A 25,328-nucleotide genomic window follows, 5' to 3' on the forward strand; every position below is an offset into this window, starting at 1 on the left:
ACATCTGATAGAGCATTTTGTCATTTCTGCAAAAATACATTATTTGTTTCCTTAATGTAGACAAAGCTTCCCTCCTGTCTTCTTCAAATTTCTGTCATTTACAAATCATGAGGGGAAGCAAACACAGCATAGATAGATCTTGCATCCAGAACTGGTAAGCAACTACAGTTATTAAACAGAGATTATCTGCTACGTAGAAAAAGGAGAAGGTAAAGGAAGGGGAAAATGTCAGAATATTTGCTACCATAGCTCAGAAAACATGATTTTTTCTGTTACTGGTAAAAGGCCAGATGCTTTGAACTGACCTGACAGAGTGTGGTGTCAGGATGGGTCTGAGTTTGTCTTGGCACAGTTTCAGCTTGTTTCAGCAATCCCCAAGCGGCCAAGCGACTGCAGTGTCACTGTGTCTGTGCTGAAGCTGTGAACCCCACCAACAGTAAAGGTCTGGCAGAGCTGGGGAGTTACTGCCTTTGGAGCAGCACTCAGTGGTGCCAGCTGGGGCTGAGGCAGGCAGCTCACTGAATTTAGCAGGGAAACAGTGAGAAGGAGATGGCATATGCTAAGAAAACATAAATATAGTTCCAAGTATAGCACAGGATAGACAAGAAAGAAACTCCCACCTCTATGAACATCGTACTCCCAGCAAGGTTCTCAGGTTGCTCACAACTTGTTGTAATTTCTTCTTTCACCTTGTTGTAGTTCCCCCTTTTCCTAGTGGAGGAAGATAGTAACTGCCAGCCCTAGGAATAAGAGAAGAAGGAACATGGGAAGAGTGAGTGCAATGTAAAATAAAAATGTTAAATCCTAGCAAAATTTGGTAGAACTATTATTAATGAGTTTTGATGTATTAATTAGTTATCAATAAATGTTTTGGACTACTAGACTATTAAAACATTAATTATCAGTAAATTATCACTAATTATCAGTAAATCTTTTATCTTTCCCTCTTTATGGTGTGTTCTCTTGCTCATTATGAGGTTTTGAATATAATACTATGTTCTTTGCTGATGACTTTCAGTAAAGGGCAAGACACAGTAATATGATAAACAGTCATGGGGCAATCTGAGAGAAGCCCAGGAAATCACTAATAAAGTCAATCTGAAATGCCTTGAGAAACCAGAGGTTTTTCCTCCTCTTGTGTGTCTGTGTCTGGGATATTCTGCTGGATTTGTGAGACAGTAGGCTCAGGAGGTTCTAGAACCAGTTTCTGAATCCTTTGCTAAATGCTGTGATCCCTTTGATGTGCAGAATACCACTATGGCTACCACTGTTTACTCCTCTGGGAGGAAAATAGTTATCCACCTAAGCCTCAATCACCCTGGCACTTCAGGTGGAACAGAACCATCTACTGCCGAAGGACAAGCTCTCTGAACATTTCACATGACTGAAGGTAACCAGAGGGAACTTTCAGGCAACTGGTTAAAATACCAAGACAGTCTAAGCACCAACAGAGAGGTACAGGGAGGGAAGCACAAGTTGAGTTACAGTTTTAATTTCTCCCCACCCTGTTGTGTCGCTGCCTTTTTGGTGAGATAGATTACCCACAGTTGATGCTGTGGACTAGGGATTGTGCTGTGGAAGCCAGTGAAACCAGTCTGTATTGCTGGAGGCTGAGATTATGTAGTTCTTGGTCCTCCTATTCTCATATGCCTCTCTGGAATAAGGAAAAGCTGTGATTGCTAGATGACTGAGTGTTGTGGTTTAACCCGGCTGGCAGCTAAACACCACACAGCCGTTCGCTCACCCTCCCCCCTCCCTCTCTGGGATGGGGGAGAGAAACGGGAAAGTGAAGCCTGTGAGTTGAGATAAAGACAGTTTATTAAGACAAGAAAATAATAATAATAATGATAATAGTATTAATAATAATAATGTGTGCGAAACAAGTGATGCACAATGCAATTGCTCACCACCCGCTGACCGATGCCCAGCCTATCCCCGAGCAGCTGGCCCCCCCACCCCGGCCAGCCACCCCTACATATTGTTTAGCATGACGTCAGATGGTATGGAATACCCCTTTGGCCAGTTTGGGTCAGCTGTCCTGGGTCTGTCCCCTCCCAGCTCCTGCTGCACCCCCAGCCTGCTCGCTGGCAGGACAGAGCGAGAAGCCGAAAAGTCCTTGGCTTGGTGTAAGCACAGCTCTGCAACAATTAAAACATCAGCATGTTATCAGCGCTCTTCTCATCCTAATCCAAAACATAGCACCCTACCAGCTACTAGGAGGAAAATTAACTCTGTCCTGACTGAAACCAGGACACTGAGAGAAGTTTGTTGATGCACATCAGAAGGGATACCTAAAATCTTAAAATTGTAATGATGTTAAAAACAAGAATGCTCTTGTTGTTGTTGTTGCAGTGTCTATGATGTGCAGCAATGGAAACAAAATACTCGTAAGAGGAAGCCATAAATAGTCAGTTCACTAAAAGATGGAAAAATACTCAACATAGGTCTTATAGGAACTGTGAAATGCTTACAGAATCCCCATGACAATGTTAGAATAACACTGTAAGTCTCTAACATAGTAAAATCTTCAGAGCAGTTTAAGTTAATTGCCTTGGCTATGGGAAATTTTCTAAACTAAAAAGGTCTCTTTTTAAGCAGGAGTCTGAATGAGGATATGTTTTCTAGTTGTCACAAGGTTGTGACTAAGCCAGTTTACCAGATCAGACTGTCACCTTGACAAGTGAGGCAAGCAGTGTAGTCCTGTAGTGTCACCCAGCATCAGTGGGCACTTCAGGGCATGATTACAGCCCAGTAAGGGGCAATGCACTGAAACCCCAGAATGAGCCAGCACAGCAAGGTGCAATGCAGCAGTATTACTGCAAATCTGCAAATAGTATGGTGAAATATCTGACTGATCCCAGTTCCAGGCATAATTCGCATAAAGGTCATTCAGATACCAGTTTGAAAATTGCTTTATAAGTCAGCTGGTGTTTCTTTGTTTTCATAACACAGATATGACCTTAGCCACAGACCTTGCTGTTGTAGCTATCTAGAAAGTCTTGCCATTTGGCAAGAGATGGAAGTAAGTATATTCATAGTGTAAGAAGTGTTTTGTTGTTTCATAGATACTGTGGCTTGGTTTTAAGTGTTTTGCTGGCAGCAGAACGGTACTGTTGCCAAATAGAGTCTGTATGAAGAGCAGAATTATTGACTGAGAATGGTCTGTCAAACTTCAATCTGCAAACAATGAAATGAGCTCACATTCACCTGGAAAAATGAAGACAGGGAATATTTATAAGCACTGGCATTATTGATGAAAACAGCGACTTTTTAGGTGTAAATGTTCTGCTTTATTTAGATGTTAAGGAAAAGGAAGCCATTAAGTCAACTGTAGTTAGACTTCTTAGACTTACAGTTTTCTTTAGCGTTTCTCATTTCTTTCTGAAGTGTTGAAACATTGGTACATTAAAAGCATTACATTGATTTGTGCATGCAGCCAAACTTTAATTGGGAGGAAACGTTAGATAGCCACAGTCTTTACATGAGCTGTCAGCTGTATATTACAACATTTTATGATATGGTGTTTACACACTCTTAAACCCTAATGACATAAATAGATGTACATTCTGCAGCTCTCTTCCTTCCGTACTTAAGGCTTTCCAGATGTTGTAATGTGCAGATTTCAAGGACTGCATCAGGGACACCCACAGTCCTTTATTCTCTTACTACTGCTGTATGTCTTGTGTGTGTGTATATGCATGTCCTTATCACAGACTTAGAAAAAAAGTCTTGCTGAAACTGAAATTTTGTAAAAAGAAAAAAAAAAAATTCTGGTTGAGCCTCATCCAAGAGGAAATAAGGAACTGTGAGGAAAAAAACAATGGGATTATATTTGTGTTGAAAGATGAAGAGGACATTCAGTACTTGTTATCTAGCTTGACAGTGCAGGACATTGATGGGTTCTGTGACCAAAGTCACACGCCCTGTTTAAATGCATCATGGGCATTACAAGATTCAGGGTAGTGTTTTTCAGATATATACTCTCTCACATACCCCTGCACCATCATGTAAATTATATGCCTCTTGAGTTTTTGAAGCACCAATCTATTTAAGACTACTTGATTCTGGGTATCTAGTGTAGGAAGAGTCAGAGGATCCAAAATAAGCTCCTTCTCTGTGTCACCCTGTAGAGTCACTGATACCTTTCCTTTTACGAGGAGGTGGGAAGACTAACTTCCTAGCTGTCAAAATGAAGCTAATAATATGTATTGCCTCCGAGGGGGGGGAAAAAAAAAAAAAGCTGATTTGGGGAAAGTCAATAGTTCCTCACTTCAAGATGAAGAATAAGGAGAGCAAGAAAATAAATTGCTTTATGCAGATCTAGGAGTGTCTGTCGGCCCTTCCTAGAGGCATTTTTCAAACTCCTTTCTCCACCAGACAGCATCACAGGGTAACAGAGTAAGTGGCTCAGACCTGTGGGTAAAGTGTAGGTCATGGTAGCAGCATCAGGTGCCTAAGTGCTTCTGAGTGTTTTAATGAACGTTTTCCTTGAATCAAGATCGCCACCTCTCTATGACATGAATTTAGCTCAGGATTTTCACTTAGCTCCTTCAGAGTCGTAGGATACATATTCACCATCTTATGTGAATAATGGCTACGGTAGTGTAAATCAGTAATTGTCGGGCGTGCTGTCGCTATATCTGTGGTTTTATTTTAGTTTTACACCTGTGGTTTAGTCTGGCCATGAAGCAAGTTTGGTTAGGTGACAGTAAGAATGACACTGTATCCTGTCCTGACAGATGCTTTATAAACTCCTGCAGACCTTAGTGCCGGAGACAAGAACACTGTAGCATTATCTTTTCTACTGAATGCGTGGACAAATGAGGTTAGCGTTCCTGCCAGGCACTGGAACCTTTCATGACAGAGATCCAGCAATATTTTAGGGCACTATTCACTGGGAACAAAAGTCTCTGTGATATTCAGCAGGTTTTTACTTAGCTCAGGGTGCTGTCTGAGCAGCACAGCACTATAAAGTCTTGTGATGCAGAGGATGCCCATATTTGTATGGACATGACCTGCTTTCCTTTGATTTGTCTTTCTCTCCCTCCTGTTTGATTCTGCAAGCATGAGGAATTTTTTTTAGCAAGATGCACAAACATCTGTTTAGCTATGCAGCTTTTTTCCTCTTAGTTAGCATCTTTGAGATTCTGTAATTACGCTTCTGGGTAAAATATGCTGTCATGATAACTTATGCCTGGAATGCCCGATTTAAAGTAGTGGGACCTGTTCTGCTTGCATTTACACACAGAGCAGAGGTAGTGCCTGATAGAAGATGGTAAATTAGGTCAAATTTGATCTTCCTCAGGGATGAACAGTTGAAGTTGAGCAACTCAGCATAAAACTGACTAATTTCTAGAAGCACATACAGGAAGGTTCCTGCATGTGATATAACATGGAGACTTGAATTTTCTTTTCTTCTGGTGGATTTGTGCTTTCTTTTAAGGCCGCAAGTCTGTTGTTCAGGTTGTGCTGCTGACCTTTAAACTCTTACATTAGCAGTAGGCAGGAATACAGGACTGGCAGATGTTGCAGTGCTGATATGAATTACTCAATTATAGTAGCCTGGCAATGAGATTGGTGATCCTGTGAGCACTTTAAAGAGCACAACCAAGGAGATTAATGTAGTGAAATGGATTCCACAGAAACACGATTGCTGAGAGACAGAAGGTTAATCTAGCAAAGAATGCCTTGTAGTGTCTTTATGGCTTTCTGTGTGAACTTGTTTGGAAAAGATCTTTTGCTATAATTAGTCTCCTAAGAAAGGGATATTTTTAACTTTAATTTGAGTTATGGAAAATTCTGCAATTTTGCTTCAGAGATTTCATGCTTATTATTTTCCCTCCAGTTCTAATGTGAAATTCTCAGGCATCCTATCCCCATATAAGCTGACTGTGTGCAGGATCAGATCGATTTCACTGGAAGCTCAGAAAATAGATCTCACAGGATGAGCCTTTAACTCATGAGTATGAGATTCACTAAATAACTCTAAACTGTATCTAAAACCTAAGCCCAAACCACTCAGCTTCGCACCATTTCACAATGGATTTTGCAATGTGGTCACTTTTTGACTATGGTGACCCAGATTACTAGAATTAGCCTTTAGTTAGCTAAGCAATTTTCATGTCAGCCTTTTAAAATTTGAGCTGCATTCTAATTTTGCTGTTAACTCCTCTATAGAAACTAATTTCTTACTCTTCTGAGTTTCAGAAGAAAAGCTGAATGCTCTTAAATGTTTTTATATGACTTGCTGTGAAAGAATAAAGGTTAGAAATTCTAGAATTTCCCTACCCCCACAACCTGTTTTTCCCCTTAGTTTTATTCTTCAGATACCTCAGTCTTGGTCTGTTTGAAAGGAAAAAGAGCTTTCCCTCTTGGGACAGAGCTGAATATTGGGTTTGCTGAACGCTTACCAGGCTGGTTCAAGGGTGAGTAGGTTGATCTCCATTGGGTTGAAATGGGCTTACAGTAAGGCAACTAAGGTAAGCCATAATAATAATAGCTGGGGTGTAAAACAAAGATTTGAAAGATGCTACAATTTTTACAGATAATAATTACATTTTATGTTATTTTCACACAAAATGATGCAAATGAGTGCAGCCTCAGAAGTGACTTCTTTACTGGTAAAGGTACACTACAGGAGGAAACTGGGAAGAATTTCACTTCTTTCTTGAATCCTTTACATTGTTCGGTTGTACTTAACAGAAGTTTTGTTTCTTTGTTTACTTTTTTTTTTCCTGACTCTTATGACAGAAGTGTGAAGAGAGGATTTATTAGAGCTATATGCTCTTGCATTTAGCAGGTAATAAAGAACTGGCCCAATTTGCTCCTTCTCCATTTTTTAGGCTTCACATTTTGAGAATACACTTTTTGAGAACAGACTTTTTTTAATGTAGATTGAAGTCATTTGTCTGTGGAGCCATCACTGTGTTGCAAGAATGATCTGATGTGCTTGATGTCTTCCCTCCTCCTTAAATTATGGCCTTTTGGATTTGAGAAATAGACGGTGGAAAAATGGAACCTGAAAATTAAAATCTAGAACAGTATCATTAATGTATGTTTTAGGGATTACAGTTTTGAAACCAATTATTATGGGTTGCATGCACAGCCATCTTACAGTGCATATATACATAAATATATATACTCAGAGTTGGACATCACTGCACCATTTAATATAGATTTTCCTTAATGTGTGCCATTGGCAGATGCTTTTAAAAGTAGTACTGAGGAGAAAGGTAAGTGCTGTTGTCAGTCACTTGTAGTCTTGAGTATTGTTTCTACTGTCAAATGAAGTTTTCAAATACTTCTTCATGACTTTCTGTGAACAACCTCACCTAGCTGATCGTATTTCTTATGCTGCACAAGAAAAAGTTGATAAAATTCCACTTTGCCAGAGTTCTGATGATATAAAAAGCCAAAGCCAAATCTTGTTTCTAATTACCTTAGATATGAAACTAAAGAGCAATACAAACAGCGCATAGTAATTTCTTTCAGAATGTCATATTTGCAATGCAATATGCAAATATACAAATTTGAAGGCAAAACCAAAATAATTGTTGTTGTGACTAGCTTGTCCCCCAAAATAACAAAGTATAAGTACTATTGTGTAGAAAAAAATACAAATAGCTTTTTGTTGCTGTTGTTGTTGTTATTCAATGTATAAGAATTTGCCAGGAAATATCCACAATACTAATGGATTCAGTATTTGTAAACTTCCAGTTGGCTAAACTACAGGAAGAAGAAATTACATTATATTATTTATTTAATCGGCATATTTTGAGACAGGGATTTGGGTTCAAAACCAGGATGAACCCAAACTTGTTGAGTTGTTGAGTCTCAGTTGCCACCCACAAGAGATCAGTAGGTCCGCACCACTGTTCCAGAACTGAAGATTTCATAGTGAAGGTTACCATTGATTTACTGAGATTTAAAATTTGGCTTGTAGCATTGATTTCAGTGTGCTGTATCTCAATAACTGTGCTATAACCTGTACTGTGTTGTAACCAGTACAGTATCTAGATCAAGTAAAAGTTGTTGCACATTATTCCTAGATTATTTCTAGATATTTCTTATTCTAGATGAGAATATTTCATGCCCTGAGCTAAGGTGTAGTGGAATGTTATTTAAATGAAAGCCACACAATGGCTTTTATATGCTTCCAACATCAGTGAATCATTTGAGGGCTCTGTCACACGTGAGATACAACTGTAGCTCAGTTTCACCCGCTACAGATTTTTTTTTAATGCAATTTCAAAGATAAATGGCTTGTTTTTTTAGCTTGCTGATTCTGAACGCAAGTCACATTTTATATAACTTGCTATGTGATAGTGTTGACCTTTCATAAAACGTGTGATTGAACAACCTATGCAAGCGATGTTTCTATGTCTAAATGTTTTGAAGATGGTTTGGATTCAGATAAGATCTCATCAATATCAGATACTTAAATAATTTGTAACTAAGTCAAATACATTTTTTTTACTTTTGTCATAAATTTTAAGATTCTTCTCAAACTGTAAAATATTATTTCCCAGATTTGAAATCTAGTGAGGTATAGAAGCCCCTATACAAAGGGATTTTTTGTATATTCATTTGTCAACACTAAAAATAAAATTAGTAATGAAGAAAAAAAAAAAACTATGATTTTTTCCCTTTTCATAGAATCATAGAATGGTTTGGGTTGGAAAGCACCTTAAAGACCATCTAATTCCACCCCCCTCCCATGGACAGGGACACCTCCCACTAGACCAGCTTGCTCGAAACTCCATCCAAACTGGCCTTGAACACTTTCAGGGATGGGGCATCCACAGCTTCTCTGGGCAACCTGTTCCAGTGCCTCACCAACCTCTAAGTAAAGAATTTCTTCCTTATGTCTAATCTAAACCTACCCTCATTTAGTTTAAAGCCATTCCCCCTTGTCCTATCACTACATTCCCTGATGAAGAGTCCTTCCCCAGCTTTCCTGTAGGCAAAAGTTTGTTTTTTGAAATGTTTTTTTTTCTATTTTATGCTTCTGTATAATATTTTCTATTAACAGTTTCTGTATTTTAAGATTATAACTTTCTCAGTTTGCAAAATATATTGGTATTAAGAAAGGTGGAAGAGATTTCTGAAATTGTCAGTGAAAGGAACACAGTAGGTATAGGGTGAACTAGATTACAGGATTTATATGTAGGCATCACTAATCATACTGGATAAAATATGTATTATAGTATATATTAGCACTTTTCATACTTGAATTTTGTGATATTGCTTTTGCTTCCTTTTTGATTGATTTTTGCTTGTCTATCTCTGTGTGTATGTTAATATTTTCTGTGCATCCAAAATCAGAATAAGAACTGTGTTCTGTTTTGGGCCCCTCACTACGAGAAGGATGTTGAGTTGCTCAAGTGCATGCAGAGATCAATAAAGCGGATGAAGGGACTAGAAAACAAGAGTTATGAGAAGCAACTGAAGGAACTGGGGTCGATCAGTCTGGAGAAAAGTAGGATAAGAGGAGACCTGATTGCTCTCTACAACTACCTGAAAGGAGGTTGTAGTGAGGTGGGGGATGGTCTCTTTTATCGGGTGACAAGTGATAGGACACAAGGAAATGACCTCAAGTTGTGACAGGGGAGGTTTAGATTGGATGTCAGAAAAAATTTCTTCATGGAAGGGGTAGTTAGGCATTAGAAAAGGCTGTCCAGGGGAGGTGGTGGAGTCACCATCCCTGGAGATATTTAAGAGACACATGGATGTGGTGCTTAGTGACGTGGTTTAGTGATGGACTTGGTAGTGTTGGTGATGGTTGGACTTAAGGGTTGTAAGGGTCTTTTCCTTTTTGATTCTGATTCCATGTGATAATGGAAAGTTGAATGAAAATTTTGGCCTGCTATACAAATGTACTGCTGAGTTGCTAAGGAATATAACAGAAAATATAAAGTCTGTTGTAGCTTTATTATATAAATTGACTAAGTATTTTGGCCTGTAAACTTGTACTGCATTCTGGTTACTGTGCCTCAGAAATATGAGATAGAAGGAAGCCTTTGGTGTTTGGGGTTGCCAAATCCAGTAATCCAATAGAAGTGAGGCTGCTGCAGCGCCCTCTCATGAGATCCAGCCAGCAGGAACGCTCAGCATGTGTTTGGCATTAGGCACTTTGTCGACTCACTATCTGGCCTGTACATTGCCTTATCTCCAGTTGCCTTACAGAGATGTGTGTCCCTCAATTGACACCCAACTTTTACGGTCTCCCCAGGATGTGTATTGGAGCTCCTGGTTCTTCCAAACCCATCTTATAGAACCCGTGGTCTCTCCATCATCTGGCCCAGAATCGTGTCTGCTTTAGAATTTGGCTCCCAGGCCACTTAGGTCACCAGCTAGTCCTGCTTAATATTTGCTAGTGGTCACAAACCAACATATGTAAACCCACACAACACACACGCGCTTCAGTCTCTCCAGTTGCTGTCATAACCCACAAGTCCCCATTGTGTTAGCAGTAAGAAGGTATGATGAAGATAGATAATAAGCAATAATTGCTTATCAGAAAACTTAAATCTTAACATGTCTGATAGAATCTTCTTGAAAACAAACTCCCTGGTGACAGAATTTTTTTAACAGTTCTAGTTTACATTTTGGAAGTGGTCAATGTTGCGTGCTATATAGCAAGCTAGGATGAGCATGCCTACTTCTTTTGTAGAAAAGGATGTACACCTGATACCTAAATTAAAATCCAATTTCATTTTATGCATTTGTATATATTTGCAAAGTCTTAGGAGTCGTCTTAAAATTTAAGTTTATACCGTGCTCATCCATTGAGTGAAATAAATTTACCAAGGGATAAGGAAATATTAGCAAGGTTCATGAGATAATGAGATGTTTAGCATACATTAAATTAATTTAATCGCAGACACTTTTGAATTCTTCCTTTAAAAATCTTTTTTCTTTCCTTTTTTTTTTTAATAAGATTGCTCAAATGACATAAATGATGTTTTGAAATGCTGCCTCTTACAGAGATGGCTTTTTCTTGAATTGTAGATTAATGTAGATAGCCAGCATTTGTATTGAGTAAAGGACAGTACATTTCTGTATTAGTTAAGCATAAATGTTACAGTGATGAATTAACATTCTGTTTTCTCATACTGGTTAGCTTCTAATAGTAATTATGATTCTGCTTGTCAGCAGAGATAAGGGAAGAATGGTTACTGCAGTGCTTCACCAGCAGGTGAAAAACTTCTCAAGATACATCCCACCCAAGTCAATTTACATTTTGCAAGTTTTTAAAAAAGAAATCCCAAACTTTCTAATTTTTCAGTGTTGATAAGAAAGAATTACTTTTTTTTTTTCCCCAGAAAGTCTTCTCATTGACTTCACTGTATTGAATATGTTGTTAGAATAAAAAAAAAAAAAAGAGCTTTTTTTGATACCTGCAGCTAGAGGGAAGTTGAAACCAACCTTTGCTTATTCCGTAAGTCTTCTTTAATTATTGGCTCTTCTGTTAGTTTCCGAAAAGAAATAGTGTTACAAAAAGCTGTAGGGAATAAAGCAGTACACAAAATGGAATGGTGCTCTTGTTCTTTTGCAAATTCGTTTCTTTGTTTATGAAACATAAGCTTGAAAACTAATAAAAATCCTATAGGGATAAGGCATAAAGATGGACAATATATTTTTACGGCTTCTCAATGAAGCATGTCTGTATTACTGCAAGCCCTACAGTACATAGACTTTGTTTATCTTTTTGTTATTGTTTTAGTTTATTTTATATTTGTTATGTATAGGTACCTATCTGCATACATTTCCATACAAAAGACCAGACAGAAAGGGAGTTTAACTCAGGGAAACACTGAATATTTCTCTTACAAATAACTCTTATAAATACACAACAAACCAGATCTAAAAGATTCAGAATGAAGACTATAGATTCTAACTGAAAATAAAACAACTTAGAGATAAAATATGCAAATGTTTTGTTAAATTACACATACAAGCTGATGCTGTACTTCTGTTGGGTTGTGCATCAACTGTATTGTTATAACTGATATGTGGGATTATCTTTGGTCCAGGATTTCATTAAAGAGATTGTGTGTTCGTGCATATGAATAGTATATTTGAATCTTCATGAACACACACACACACACATGCTGTTTTTGTCTGAATGTCTTAAAAATCAGTCCTTGCTTTAGTAAAAATACTAAAAATGTCTGTTTTACAAACAAAGTGATATGATTTGCCTCAAATCTTGTGTTCACAAAAGGGAGAAACTGGGAAAACTGCTAAGCAGGAGAGGCAGCCCCCACAGGACTCATTATTGCAGCATAAGCCATCTTGCAGAATCAAAGTACACAGCTAAAATATCAGCATGGTGATTATTTAAAGGTGGGCATTGTTTATATAACCTGATAGTGTGTATCAGAACTGGAGTCCATTGTGTTAACTACAATATTAACACATTAATTCTGCCTAAGAATCCTAATGGATAACATCAACAATAATTATGTGTTAATTCTTTGATCCTGGAGATTCTTTTTGGGGACATAAGTAAAATTCTCAGTGTAGCTGTGGTTGAACAGATTTATCCCTTTCAATTACCAAGAATGATTATCTGTGAACACTGACATGAAGGATGCATTCCCTAACCTACCCAATTTTGCTAAACTTGATAAAATTTTATTGTTTGGCACAATATTAGCAGTAACTTATTCAAGACTATACTAATACTTGTCCCTGTCAAGAACAGAAATATGTCTCCAATGCATTAATTGTCTGGAAGACAAGAGAAGAAAATATATGATATTGGTACTTTTGTGTCATTGATTTATAATGACCATCTAAGAATACTGAATTTAAATCTACAGAAATATAGTTTATTTTAAGTACTTAAGAGCCATGGAGCTTAAATTTTCAGATTTCAGAGCATAATTAATATGCTAAAGATAAGCATTCTCAGGAAAAAAAAATGAAGCAAAGTGCTAGTTCAGCTTTTTAAAAAGTATATGGTTTGGCAGACACTGACCTTTTATTTTTGCATAGCACTGGGTTTATTCAGTATCACATTCCAAGTGGGGGAAAATATATTTTGTGCTAGTAGCATATAGCAGAAGTATTGTCTACCTTATATAATCAATATGTACCTTTGTCTGGTTGAATTTTAAATAATTCAGTTAATGGATCTATGCCCTTACTTATCTATTTTAGGTCTTAATAATGTCAATTTATTGTTTCCCCTAAATATAAAAATAAATAAATAAAACTACAGGAAGATGCTTTAGATACAGAAATTCAAATTATTTCCCTACAGTTAAACGAAGATTTAGCTGACGTCTCTGTACTTCTGAAATTCACACAGAACATTATTGTGACAGTGTTCTCAAAAGTATCTTTCTTTTGTGGTGTTACTCAAAACACAGGTGCCGATGGGATAGTTTATTATTATTATTATCATTATTATTATTTTTCCCCAGTAATTTTTATTCATATTTATTCATGACGGAGGTATGAGCTAAAAATAATGCCATTATGTTTTTTTTTAAAATATTTTCAGCTGATGTGTTACTTTTTAATTTTAGTGAGATGGATTTAGTAATCCATTCATGTACCATCCTGAATCACATACCATGTTCATTACAAGGAACATTTACTCGTTTTACTAGCACAGCACGTTACCCCAGTGCTGTTGTCAAACAAAACCAAAAGCAACAACAATAAACCCTTCTGCCCCTATGTTATTTTTCTCTTTCATGGAAATTAATTAATAAATTAAAGGATTCATGTCTGGAGGGATAGATTAATATATAACTACTTCTCTGCAAATTGTCTCCTTGTAGAATTTCAGATGAATCCATCTCTAGATTATCCATTTGTAGATAATCTCAAGTAATTATTTTTGACCTTTAATCTTGAAATCAAGAAGATTTTTGAACTTTTTTTTTCTTTCCTTTTCTGGGAAGCAAAGGCTTTTATCTACCTGTTAAATTTCCACGTGATATTTGCAGACTGCAATGCCAATATTTATGTAAAGGCTTTTTCCTACTAAACTTTCCTTTTCTTCAATAGACACTGAAGACATTTTGATAAAAAGGCCAACCTGTAATAAAAAGAAGATATTAATATATACAATTTCGTTTTGTAATGAATGGTAAATGTTAGCACCTCCTGAGTTCAGGCTGTTGATTGTTTTGTTTTACCTTCCCAATTATAAGCTCTAGTGGTTGGTAGTAGTCTGCAACTGTTTTAGTTAAGGTGACAAACAATAGATAAAAAGGAAAGCCGATACTTTATTGTTTTCTCATAGAACATATGTAGACAGAGAAAATAAGAATTTGGGCTTTGGAGAAGATACAACAAAGCTGACAAGTAAAATAAAAAGGGTATCTGAGAAAGATCTAAAGTATTTAAGGCTCTACCTTGAGCTAGCATAGGCTTCAGAGGACCTTTGCTTACTGAATCAGTTTTCTTAAATGAAGAATGTTTCATGAAAATACTTCATCCTTGAATGAATACATGAACCCCTTAAAGAGGTAGTATTTATAATGGAAAATGTGAGAGAGAGACTGTTATGCCAGCAGGAGTTAAATGTGCAATGAGTCATAAGCAATGAAATATAAAAGAAAATGCAGTAGTTTAGGTTATGTTCTTGTCCCAAATGTCTTAGGAGTTGCACCTGGTCCTCACTGTGTGCCTGTGAACATTTGTCTCATTACACAAATTTGTAACATTACACAAATTATGCAATGATGTGTTTTTTCAGTAATATTTACATTGAGGAGTTTGCAGGAAGTCTTTAAACGTTTATCATCACAATCAGTCTCATTCTTGTAGATATGAAAACCTTGTTTGTCTTAACAGAATGAAACTAACTGCAGATCTCTAAGCAACTGGCATCATGCTGCTAATGTGATTTCTTGTTTCAATATATTCTTCACAATTGTTTTCCCATACTAGAAGTGTCTGCATAAACTTTTCTGTATGTATAGTAGCTTTTATTCTGGCACATAGCATGTTTAAATATATATATATATATACATGTATATGTGCTTGTTAGATGCAGTTGTGATCTACTTAAGATTTTATCAACATTTTTATCATATTTACATGCATCTTGTGTGTTCTCCCTTCTCTTTGCATTCCTTCCAAACACCACCACAAAAAAAATAAAAAATAAAAAAAAAAAATCTCCCTACACAGTATTGAATTTGTGTTTAGATGCTATTAAGTTATTTCTGGTAATTGGTGTCCTGTCAGAATGTATCTTGCTCAGTTGTTGTTGTTTGTTTGTTTTTCCCCCATGCTTTTCCTGTCTTATCAGGGAGCTAAGGTAAATTGAGCAACCTGTACCCTGTACTGCCTGTAGCTGGTTTTTCCTCTTAATCTTCAAGGCTGCTGTGAACAAATAAGCAGTACTAATCTTGCTTTTCACAATATATGTAACTCTCCTTCGCCTTATTAGAATCTCTTTTTTTTTTTTTTTTGTGCTCAGAAAGATGTATTACCAGCGCACTTATTGGTTACGAATTCAGGCAATGCCTTAGATTACAGGAAATGTGCCCAAGATCATGCAAAAGTTAATGAGAATTAAATCCCCCAGAAAGCAAAATCCGTGGCATTGCCATTCTGTACTGGGCACTTGGCCATTATGAAAATCTGTTTATAACAGATACCTACCCATAAAATGTCTGTTTTCCAGAAACAAGATATAAGAAATTTCTGTTGGAAGCAAAAATGCCTGAAAGCAAATGATGAGGTTGGACATCTTTAAACGAGGCATGTGGTATGAAATAATGCATGGAAGGAGGAGCCCGGCTTTCAGACAGTCACTCTGCAGTCAGAGACGGATATTTTTGCTGGAGAACTCTGATTTTAATGACAAATATGTATGGTAGACCTGACTTGTATATTTAAGATGCAGTGTGGAGAGACATAGAAAAGGATTAAGATTGGCATCTGTACCCAGCCAGACACACATTATGATGTGGCAAAAATAAAATTATGGGTACTTGGTGAATCTCTGATACTACTTGGATTTATATTAATAACTGATTGAAAGGAACAAATATTCAGTTTAGGAGTTCAAACTGAAACAAGGAAGTAACAGAAGGTAAAAACAGTTCAGGTCAGACAAAACACAACTATGAACCTAAAAAATAAGATGAAGAAAATTTTATTAGAATTGTGGCTATATCCATGAAAGTGGAAAAAATCATGACTTTGAGTACTTACACATTCCTTCCTTCTGCAAATGAATATGGATATGTCCCCATTTAGCTTTTTCTCTAGTCTGATCTGTGCTATTTATGTTCAAAATTCTCAAGCATACAGTTCATTGTTCAGGAAAGTTAAGATCTCGGTAAACTAGGTTCTTGGAAGCTTCCTACTTGAATTATTCAAGGATCTCATAAGGGATATTGTTAGAAGTCATACTGCACGTTGTTCATAATTTCACAGATGAAAGAATGTTAAATTCGTATGGAGTACCCTGCAAATTTGCAGATGCTGCCTCATGGTCCAAGATCTGTATGTGAAAGAAGCTTTCATCCATGAAATTCAACATTCTTGTGACACAATAGGAAGTGGGGTTGTCCTCACTTTGAATATTTGCTTTGCTCATGGTTTTTCAATGTTCTTTGTCTTTGGTGGCTTTTTACATGGCTTCTAAGAACAGCATTGTATGTCCTACTTTCAGTAGTACATGCTAGGTGTGAATTGTAACTTCTCGCCCTATCTAGTCACTTTGCAGTTTACCATACCTTTCTTCCATTGTGCTTTAATCCTGTCCTCTGAAGATGAAGTGTTAGCCATCAGTGCCATGTTGTAAGTGTTACTGCATGAACTGCTGATTGTACCAGAGGTACTTGCTATAAGTGTTAAGTCCATCCATCTGTCCTCACTGTGAGTGTATGTCCATCCATCTGATCAATCAGAGAGGAAGCTTTGGTGCGTGGATGCTGGGGTGGAATGACGCACTAAACTATTAGTATCTGATGGTGCAAAATTCTTACTATTCCCCAACATTTGTAAGCTTCCAGGATGAAATCTGAAGCACAGCAATAAGTGCTCATTAGTCAGGGACTTAGGTGAAAATTTTCTGGCATCCTCTGCAAATGGTCTTGGTCTCTTTACCTGTATCTAACTTAACTCTTCCCCCTTCTTCCTGGACCTCCCTAATTTCTTGCCTTCCCCTTCCATCTTTCCTTCATGTTTCTTTCCCCTCATGGGTTTCTTCCTATTCTTCCTTGCTCAGTTTATATTTCAGAGTTGACAGGAACACAGCAAAGTTACACATTCTCTGAGGAAAGCTGTGGAGGCCAAACTAACATGTCAACTTAGTTTGATATGTAAAATCTAGTGAACAAATTACACAGCCTGACAGAGCAGGAAAAAAGGCCTCATAAAACATGTAATTAAACAAATCATGGCATTGGGAACCTCACACTTCACCTCATTTTCCCTCTGCTTTGATTATTATTCTGTGAGAATATTTTCTGCGATATTACTTGCTGTTAAGTGTCCTGCTTTGGAAATGTCAAAACACTAAGTGATTGCCTTAAGGAAAATATCCTTCTACTCTCTAACTTCCCACTTTATGACATAGTGGAAGCAAATTATTGAATATACATGCAGTTCTCTATTTTGTGGTCTTGAATTTTCTTGGTTTGCTGAAATAAAAATTTTTGCTTTTGGGATTTAAAAATAATGTATTAACATACTGCGTGTAGACCTCTTTCTAAAATAAAATTTAAATATTTAAAAATAAGGAACATTGAATCACTTTTATAAAACTCAGTTACTTGATTTCTGTGTGTTTGACACAGTCTGTTTTTTGCTTTCTTTTTAAGCCAGTGCTGGCTGGCTTTAAATGGAGGAAGGAAAAACAAAATGTTTCTAAGGGGTAATTGGAGGCTACTTATTAAAAAATAAACAAGCAAACAAACAAAAAGCTATATGATCATTTGACAATCATTTTCTGGTGTTTTCCACTTTCAGAAAGTAGAATAATTATACAGTACTACTTAGTGTCTTTTACTACTGTCTTGACACTTCCATAAGGTGGAAGCCTAATGAAACTTCCTGAAAATAATTTTTCTCTGCTGCATTATGCTGTACCCCTAAACACTTTGATTCGGCGTGTTCCTGTCCTTTTGCCTGATTCAAAGTTTGGATTCAAACCAAGCCACCTCATCTTCCAGAAGCTCATTTCAAAGTACCTTATATAACGTGAAGACTGTGTTAGTGTTTTTCTGTCATAAAAGTTAAGGTATGCATTGCATACCTTATGGTATCATGTAAAATAAGAACATGTAGAGATGTTTGAAATGACAGAGCTCTCTGGGACTGTGTAAGGATGGTGTAGGAGGGAGGCAACCAGAGATGGTGAGGCCTGTTGGGGATAATCCATGCCATGGTCGGTCCTGATACATGCCTGGCTGTTGCCAAAAACACAGCAGGAAAATACAAATTATTTATGATGGTAGATTAGAGCTAGTGCTCATTCCTCCCTATGCTACTTAACTTGTTGGATATAACCTCTGTTTCTCCTGTTGAAAATTTTCTGCTTTTATATAAAATGCTTGAATATTCATTGGAACAGCTAACTCCTGCCTTTCTACACTAGAGATGCATCTGTCCTCCCATGAATACATAAGTAGAGCAGCTTCAAACAGGATGAATTAATATATCAGTGTTTCTTCTGTTAGGGTTGTGATCTGAGTAGTGTCATTGCAAATGAAAATATTTCTATTGAATCTGGGAGATGTAAAAGAGCAGTAAAGGTACAAGAGCAGTCCCAGGCTCTGGGATCATATGTTCAATCAAATTCCTTGGGCAGATGGTGTTTAGGGAGACAGAGAAAACAAAAGGCTCCAGGAAAATGAAATAAAAAACTTCTAAGCCAAGGAAAACAAATATATGTTATATATATATATAAATAAATGTGTACATCTATAAACACACACACATGCACTAGTGGTGTGTATATGCATATATATTTGTATGAATATCTATATGCACAATTTTTTATTTTTTTTAAGTGAGGAGAATCAGTGGAGGCTAAAGGTTCAGGAGAAGGAAAAAAAAATAATGCAAAAGGGCCCGGAAAACAGATATTTAAGTGTCAAATATGAGCAAGATCACAATAAGTGAGAAAAATATTGCAGGTAGGTAACACAGTTACCTGTGCTAAAGGTGAAGAAAGACGCATGGAGGGGACAATAGTGGGAAGATCAAAGGCAAGTAAAAAAAGATAGAGAGGGAACATATAGCCAGAGAGGCTTTTATGGTTGTTTCTTTATTTGTTTTTTTCTTTCTTGTCCAGGTGCTAAGGCACTCTCACTTTAATCATCTTAGGCATAGCAGATGTAGTTTCCTGTCATCACTCAGCATCAGGCCATGACCACTGGCTGTTTTTATTTTCAGAAAAATATATATATGTGTATCCACAAAGCAGTTCCGTCAAGGTGTAAATTTTAATTGTTTGCATATTTTTTTTCAATTAAATCAACAAACTGATCCCAAACGTTTTTAGATGTTGTATTCTACCTAAGAAATCTAAGTGTTGAACTGTTCAGAATAATAGCATGAGAACCTGAATTGAAATTTTGAGTAAATCTTCATTTTTAGTTTTCATGACATTTTAGATCATCATGTGCTGATTCCTTGGGGAAGGAAAAATTATAGGCAAATGCATCAAATCCCAAAGTCACCAAAGATAATTTATTAAGTTTATTGATTCTGTTTTATCAGTTATAAAAATTCTTATGCCTTTTTGTTGCATGCAAAATGGCAAATTCCAAAATAATTATTATAACTCCCTTCCTTTCCAAAGAATCAAAGGAAGCCTCAGCACTTCACTGGGTCAGCCCACTACATTTTTAATTGACTATCCATTGAAGATGGTGAGAATATTTTTGTAAGTTAAAGACATTTTGAAACCTATTGAAGTTAGTGCCTGATACTTCATATAGTAAAGTATTTATTTTAAAAATGTAAATGAATATGAGAAATCTGCAGCAAAAGAGCTAAGAAAGTGAGACATGGTTTCATGAACATCTATATACTGTCTTCACTCAAATAGCTCTATGCCACCAGAGCCAACAGGATTATTACAGGATTACCCACATAGCCAGCATATACATACACATACTTTCAGTGATGAATCCTCACAGAGAAATTATATTTATTTATTTTTATTGTCTGTTGCTACATTAGTATCTAAAACATCATTTAATGTACTCTGATGGTGCACTTTTTCCTTGTTAGTAATCTTTATTTTCATGCTGCGTTCTACAGATTGCCAATGATAGATATCTTTAAAGACGTCTAGTAAGAGGTTCAGAAAATACTAATGATTTATTTCAGCTTCTAATACATCACTGTAATAAACTGAATATTTGCAGGTGGACGTTGCAATCGTTATTTGATCAAGCTTAATGAAGAGTATTTAGAATAAATTTCATTACTTGAATTCTACTTTGAAATAGACTCTGTAATTTTTCACAGTAAATTGGAAAGGTGTATTTTTTTGACTTGATGATTGAAAAAATCCCAGTCTGTTCTGAATTGGATTGATGGAAATAAAAATAGCATTAAAATAGCATAATAATTTACATCTAATACATAAAAAGGTTGTTGGGTGAAGATTGTGAGCTCTACTAGTTTAATGATCTGTGCCAGCTTACATCAACAAAGTAAGAGTTACATGATTCCAGAATAGATAAGAAAATATAGACTATTTCCTGAGATTCGCTTTTCTGATTCATATTATTATTTTATGAAATATATATATATATGTAAATAAATAAATATATATAAAAGAGAGGAATCATGCAATCCATATGAAAGTGTATCCGTGGTCTTTCCAAAACAAGGCTATTATTTTGGCATGTAGTGCCTCAAACTACGGAGTATTGTTGGAACCAGGCACAGTACCAAAAATTAAGAATAAGTAGAAGTATTTTAGAGCATCAAGGCCTTGAGTTTTAAAATTTTCAGAGCAGAACTCTTTTTCCATCTATGCAAATCTGAAGACATTCTTGGCGCTTACTGTTTGTTGTTCAGTAGATTTTATGGAAGCTGAGAGAAATATAGAGAGAGCAATGTCCTTTATTTTTATTTCCGAAGTATATTTGACAGCACTTTCTCTTTCTGAATAGTCATTTTTTCAGTCTGAACAGTTTGAATAGCTCTTTCATACAGAAACAAGAAAGCTTAAAATAACAGGAAACCTTTTACTGTAAGTAAACATAATGAAAATACTACTGCAGAACTACAGAAAAATGTCAACGGGAGTAAATAAAGAATCAGAAATCAGTTATAAATCATATTCCTTAAAGAAGTCACAAATACAAAAGATGCAAGTAGAGCATGTTTATTTGTTTGTTTATTTGGGGGACAGCAGAAATTGTAGGAGCTAATTTTTTGCAGCTGTATACCAGTGCATTATATTTTGTTCTCGTTAAAGGCATCCAGCTTGTACTATCCAAAGTTACCATATAGAAAAAATTCTTCTGCTAAACCACCGAGGTTGAATTGCACTAGAAGGAAGACCACCCACCCTTTTACTATAAATTGGTATAGACTCCTATGCTGCATACACTTACAGATCTTTTAATTTTTCATGTTAAAAATCTGATCGCTTTTAGTGGTTCTAAGTAAAATATGAAAAACAGTGTAGTTCTTGACTAAACAGTGTATTTTTCTGAAGATAGAGGTTTAAAAAATTGTATTATCAAATAGAAACTCAGCACGAGCCTTATTTTTTTGAGTGCATTTAATGTAGTCGGAGCCCTGTGCATGGAAATTTCATTGACTGCACTAAGAGTCTGTCCATCAGATGCTATTTCTTCTAAAGCCTCTGTGCTTTGTTACATAATTAAAAATTTCTTACTGTTGAAAATGAATTTATAGGGAACTGCAGAATAGTAACTGTGAGTAATAGAAGTCATCCTTTTTTTTTTTTTTTTTTAAATAAATACTCTTTGGAATAGTGTGAGATTTAAATTTCAAAAATGCTATTAAAATATGCTAAGGTATGGGAAAATGTTATGCAGACTAGACTCATGTCAAGTTTTTTGTTTGGTTGGTTGGTTTTGGTAGTCTTACTAATAATAGTAAGGATTAAACTCTTCATCTTCAGTAAGACAGATGAAGAGTGTTTGGCTATGCTTTCCATTTCCATTGTGAATCAGTAATGGTACCAAAATTCTACCATTTTGCAGATAAACCATTGTCAAGTTATTACGAGTTTTGATACATTTAATGTACTTTCATGTGCCAACATAAGTCAGAACTTAGACTTACCTGGCAAATTATTTCATTAAGGAAGTGTAGTATGGGATGTTTTTGAGCTTTCTTTTTATAGTCAAGTTGTCATTCCACAGTATGACTGATCAGTACAGCAACATAGCACAGAACTGTCTAGGTTGAAAGGCAACTCTGGACGTCCTCTACTCTAGCCCCCCTCTTCACCCCACACTTTGATCAGGATCTTGTTCAGTGGAGTTCTAAATGTCTCCAAGGTTGGATGTTTCACAAATTTTCAGGGCAACCTGTTCCAATATGTGGAAATATTTTCCTTATATCAGAAGTCTGCATGTTCAGCTTGTGCCTCTTGTCCCTCCAAAGTCCCCACGTGGGTGGGAAGAGCAGGTGATGGATCCTGCTGCCAGTAAGCCCTCTGGCTAGCTCTCAGCTCAGGGAGCTGTCATTTCCTCTCATTTCCCAACTATTCTGCAAACAGCCAAAAAATCTTCAGTATCTTTGTCAAGTCCTAGAAAAAAATGTCTTTATTATTAAAATTGTTAATCACAACAATTTAAAGCTAAGGTAATTATCCAAATATATCATGATTTGTACTTCAGTGATGAATATGTTGTTATCGCTTTTTTACAGAACATAGAATGGAGTCAGAAGACTTCCCAGGATTTAGAAGTATAGCAAAAAAATAAAATAAAAAAGTAAAACTAAGTAAATGGTGGTTCAGTTTGGTGATGATCATACTCTTTATAATGACTATTATTAAATGTCTTCTGTAATACAAAGACAGAAGACAGAACACTACTTTGAGACACTCATCTTGCTAAAGATTAGAAATCTCCAATGTCTGTAGTGGAATTGGTCATTATTTACATGCTTGGTGGAAGAAAGTAAGCCTTTTTAGAAAGGGTGCTATTTATCTCATCCTGAAGTAGACATCTAAAATCAGTCAAATTAATCAGACCTCTCAGAGTGACCATAAAGGGAGTCAAAGGTAGCTAGTGCTGATACGTTTGCTCAGATAAAGCCACTCCAAGACTTATTTTATTTTTACTGGATAAAGTCAGTGCCACACTGAAGTCCTATCTCCTGGAAGACTGAATTAGGTTCTTCACCACATGGGACTGAATTTGATGTCTGCATTTTGTACACACAATTTATGAAAGTGAATTAAAAACAGTGTAGTGGGATGAGATTTGGGGTATATAGGAAAGATAAAGCCAGAATTTGGTCTACATTGACAATAGTAGATACAGTGCAACGGAGGATTCATGACTAAAATTTTATTATTAGTATGCTATTCAAAGTTACATTAAATCAAAATCCAGTAACTTTAAGCTGAAATTAAAAAATGAAGAGGGGTCAAAATGCATAATATGAATCAGTAGTTTCCTTTCAAATAATCTACTGAGTTAAAATATATAGTAGTTTAACATATTTTACAGTAATATTAAAATTATTTTTTCTTATGGAAAAGGAAAGCACAGTGTCTTGGAATTCACTTGAATACGGGTGAGGTGTCATACAGCTACCAAAGGACCGAGATGAGTGATAACAGCTTTTGCCCTTTTTTTTTTTTTCCCCTCTGATTTAATAGTTACACTGGAATGTGTTGCTCACAGTAATTAAATTCTTATCACCCACTGCACCACCGTTTCTAGCATAAGTGCACAACCATATGGATAGATGATGTGTGAGCTGTACAAGGACTCCACTGGACACCAAGGGAGAAGATGAAGGAAGAAATAATTGATGCTATATCATGTAACATTACAAAAAAATAAAATAAAATTCAGATGCTATAACAGTAAAGTGAGATGAATCCATTACAGCCTAATTGGGAAATTACTTCCATCATCCTCAAATAGCAACATGATTTTACAATTATAAGCTACTTTTTCATAAGAATAAAGAAGTTAAAGAATGAAAGACTCACAAATACTGGAAAATTCCTGGCTTTAGATTTAGTATAGTTTTAGTTGACTGCAAATGAGTGAATTTTGGTTCAGTAACTGCAATTCTTGTCTACCAGTAGGAGCTACATCTGTTTATTGTTATTGTTTATTCTAGAGACAGGAAGGTCAGGCACCTTCTGGAATGTAGGTGTCTGCATTTCATACATTTGAAATTTTTTCTTATGTAAGAGCAGTTTGAAAAATGTGGTAGATACTAAAATAGCTTCAGAGGTACATTATAATGCAGAGGTTATAATGAAATAAGCAGAAGCCATTATTGGATTGACTGGAGAGTTCAATCTCTTGGGCCAGACAGCCATTAGTCTTAGGACATTGCTGCTACAAATGTAGTCTTAATTCCTTTCTAGAGACAGGCTAAAACCAAGAGGTTTAGAAATGCATGCTTCTCATGGAACTTGAAACCTTTTTGTTACACAATGGAAATTTAGCTTGTTACATGTTACTCTCTAACAGCTAAACTGCTTTAAAGGGGCTGTAGAGCAGTTGCAATAATTTTTATTATTATTTTTTTTTAATTAATTACCCCCAGTTAAGAGGGTCCTTACAAGACTCTTTCTTGCAGTCGTGTTGAGTCTATCACACTGCTAGTGCAGGGATCAGGTGGTAGGTGGCTCTTGCCATTGCTATTTCCCAGCTTCCAGGAAAGCCCAAAGCCCTCTGCAGTTCCTGTTGAAGCTGCTTTTATCTAAGTGCTCTTCAGGCTTTGTTCTTCGGCTCTAAGAAGGAGGCTGTATTTGATTCGTTTCAGCAGCTGCGCATGCCAGTGGGAACCTCAAAGTCCCTCTCCCAGCTTCTGTCTGGTGAGGTCAATCTACAAAAGTACAAAACAAAATGAAGATCAAACAAATATAACACACAAGAGCGTGCAAGTACATTTCAGGTCACAAATGTTGCTTGATTAATTTTTAAAGAAGTCTTGTTTGTACTTGCTGGCTTTTCTACAAAATGAAATATTAAGAGGTTGTGAGTCTTTTTGTCCAGGCACCTCCGTTTTCTCATCTTGCTGCAGCGAGTGCTTTCTGAGATCTTACAGATCAAACTGATAGGCTGAATGGGCCTCCATGCCATTTCTTCTGGGATTACGAAGAGGTGTTGCCGTTTTCTAATTTGAGAACCTTAAATGCCAGTGTCAAC

The 25,328-nt window shown here is 36.3% G+C and overlaps 1 protein-coding gene and 1 long non-coding RNA gene across 15 annotated transcripts in view; both read left to right on the forward strand.

The window, feature by feature from the left end:
• Positions 1-25,328, forward strand: part of PCLO (piccolo presynaptic cytomatrix protein) — a 370,143-nt gene that overhangs the window by 85,120 nt on the left and 259,695 nt on the right. The window lies entirely within an intron of this gene.
• LOC106035541 (uncharacterized) lies at positions 1,284-24,862 on the forward strand. Of its 2 annotated transcripts, none has more exons than XR_010826528.1 (3): positions 1,284-1,390; positions 6,314-6,425; positions 22,855-24,862. It is a non-coding gene; the product is annotated as an uncharacterized lncRNA (long non-coding RNA). The 2 variants fall into 2 exon arrangements; XR_007162850.2 differs by lacking the exon at positions 22,855-24,862 and adding an exon at positions 6,598-8,024.

The sequence above is a fragment of the Anser cygnoides genome, chromosome 1 (genome assembly GCF_040182565.1).
Source record: "Anser cygnoides isolate HZ-2024a breed goose chromosome 1, Taihu_goose_T2T_genome, whole genome shotgun sequence".
In the NCBI taxonomy this organism is placed as follows: domain Eukaryota; kingdom Metazoa; phylum Chordata; class Aves; order Anseriformes; family Anatidae; genus Anser; species Anser cygnoides.